At 47.4% G+C, this 2,924-nt stretch overlaps 1 pseudogene; it reads left to right on the top strand.

The window, feature by feature from the left end:
- Nucleotides 1–421: 421 nt before the first annotated feature.
- Nucleotides 422–514, top strand: LOC125400220 (U2 spliceosomal RNA; annotated as a pseudogene).
- The last annotated feature ends 2,410 nt before the right edge of the window (nt 515–2,924 follow it).

The raw sequence follows: 2,924 nt of genomic DNA, 5'->3' as shown, positions 1-2,924 counted from the left end.
GGAGATAGTTAATCTCGTCAACTTGAAGGGATCTGGAAACAGCTAAGAGATACTAAAGGGAGATAATCCTCCTCCAGAGGAGGCAGCATCTTCCAACAGGCAGTCCAGATATAAAGAGGTCCAAGGAAAAGGCAACCATGATTTCTTATCGTTTGCTGAGAGGGTTTGCTTGCTTACTTCTCCTACAGCTGATGGTGATGATGGTGATGATGGTGATGACGATGAGGATGCTGTCCTCAGCTGACATCAGACTCTGGCTGCTTCAGTTCACTAAGGTGGACTGAAGGCCAGTGACTCTCCAGGAATCCCCATGACTTCAGCTACTGGGTTCTCAGCCTCTCCAGTGCACAGACAGCCACTGTTAGACTGGCCATTGTCATATACGTCAGTCTAATGAATCGCATTTATAATATATGGTATTATCATTTCTCAGCCTTTTGGCTAAGATCAAGTGTGATATCTCTTCTTGTCAGTTTAATATGCTATATAAGTCCTGTTCCTCCAGAGAACCTTGCCTACAGCTGGTTGGGTCACAGCTCTAAAAGACGAAGCAACTGTACCCAGACGCAGCATCAAGGGCAGAATCAATAGCAAACTGACCCTACACAATGTGTCTAGACTGTGAAAGTCAGCCATGTTGGATGACTGGCTGCCTGGCTGCCTATGTGTAAGGAATCTTGAGGGGTAGCTGAGGGAATAAGGGTGAGCCCCCAGAAATCAAGGGAGAAGCGAGCATCCCCACTACCAAGGACACGAGGTCATGTAGGGTTAGTAAAAGAATGTGGAAGCCAGGGTAGCTCACCACAGAGCAGCCTGCATCCCTTGCATCACCAAGCACCATAGCCAGACTCTGTACTCCATGTCTGGGGACGTGAGAAAGTGTTCCCAAGAGGAGGGGGCTGGAGAAGTGTTCAAGGACGCTTCCCTGTTGTGGTAGCACACGGGGACAGAATCCCTGCCCAGAAAGGTATAGAAGGTTGGTATTTTGCTAGGCAGATTTTGGGAGAGGTGGTAGGGAATGGGGTCCCAGGGAGCCTCCTTCCTCCAGAGTTCACTACATAAGAGGGGTTCACTTCCTATTCCTGACTTGAGGCCCTCGTTCCCACATCTCCACCACAGACTCTAGCTCAAAGGGCCGCCACACACACCCACAGCGCCCACACACAGCTGTTGTGCTGGCTGCCTCGATACTGTGCGACTCTCAGACGTCTGGGAGACACCCTAACTTTGATAAAATGCCAGAGTACTTTGTAATCTCTCACAGTGGGCAATTTTGAAACACTCAAAGACAAATTGCCCGTTTGCCGAGCGTATTTCAAAGAAACTTCCTATTTGTTTAATTTCTTGGCTTTTATGACTGGGAGCGTCTCGCCAGGACTCCAAACTTGCTTTTTACCCACCGAAGAACTGTTGCTCCCCCATCTCCAGAGACATCACTCACCATTCGTTCAGAAATTCCCTGCTCTGCCTGTTAGGCAGGGACAGAGTTCAATTACAGAGCACGGTCCCTCCACCAGACACCAAGGTTCTCGGCTAGTTAGTGTGTTTTCACCGAGGATATAACATTGCTGGTTGTTTTCAATTATGAGATTTCACTCACTTTGTATAAGTCGCTTTGGGTGAAAGTGACGGGTCCAGCATGATATGAGGGTAGGCGTCTACCTAGGACCCTCCAAATAGCATCTGCAAGGGGTGAAAATATGTGTACATGTGCCCATATCTACACAGAAAAGAAAAGAAGTGTGAGGACCAAGTACCCTCCTAATTGTCTGTTATTTTACAGTACTGGGAGTTGAGTCCAAGAGCCTTGAACATGCCAGGTGAATATTCTCTAAGCTGCGTCCCCTGCCTTATTTATACTTTTTATTTGAGACTGTATCTCACTAAGTTGCCCGTGATCAGCTTGAACCCTGTCTATAGTCCAGGCTGGTCATGTCCCTTCACTCCTGCTGCAGCCTCCTGGGTAGCTGGGATAACAAGGTTGCCCCATCTTTAAATCTTTCTGAAATACTCAGCTAAGATCTATATGATCTGGTTCTTACTACGCTGTGATGGTGCCGATGCCCTGATGGCCTTGGAAAGAGGCAAGGTTTGCTGGAGTTTCCTGTAGGCAGACACTGTAGGCATGCACGCACACATACACATGCACAGGCACATACACACAAACACATATGCCATACACACAAATACACTCAAACACACACAAATATATTCTGCTTATACATACACACACACAAACATACACACCACACACAAAAGTATACACAAACACACATATACCATATACACATAACACACACACACATGCATGCATGCATGTAGTGGCATTTCATTTGTATTTTATTAAGTAAATCTTGCCTGAAGATCAGAAAAATAAAACAGCCACACTGGCCAGCCTTACAGACCAGGCAATGGTGACACACCCCTTTAATCCCAGTAGCCACACTAGTTTGCCATAGAAACCAGGCCGTGGTGGTGCACGCCCTTAATCCCAGAACTAGGAAGGCTAATAAGACGAGAGGAGACAGTTCTCAGTCTCAGTCTCAGTGTGAGGATTACTGGAGGCAGAATCGCCTATGTTCAGATTGAGGTCAAAGTAAGAGCCAGTGGTTTTACTTTTCTGATCTTCAGGCAAGCTTCATTTATTAAAAGGCAAATGAAATGTCACTACACACACACACACACACGCACGCACACACACACGCATATGCACATGCACACGCACGCACGCACACACACGCGCGCACACACACACACACACACACACACACACGCACGCACGCACACAAGTTCAGGAGGTATGTGAGAACTTCTGTGAGCCACCATTTAGAAGGCTCCCAGCTCCAGCTCAAGCAATGGGACCAGGTCTGTATGTCCCCTCTCCCATTTAGCTCCAGCTGTCGGTGCAGCCTAGAAACATCTAT

The sequence above is a fragment of the Myodes glareolus genome, chromosome 2 (assembly GCF_982192425.1).
Source record: "Myodes glareolus chromosome 2, mMyoGla1.1, whole genome shotgun sequence".
NCBI lineage: Eukaryota > Metazoa > Chordata > Mammalia > Rodentia > Cricetidae > Myodes > Myodes glareolus.
This window is presented reverse-complemented; position numbering and strand designations above follow the sequence as displayed.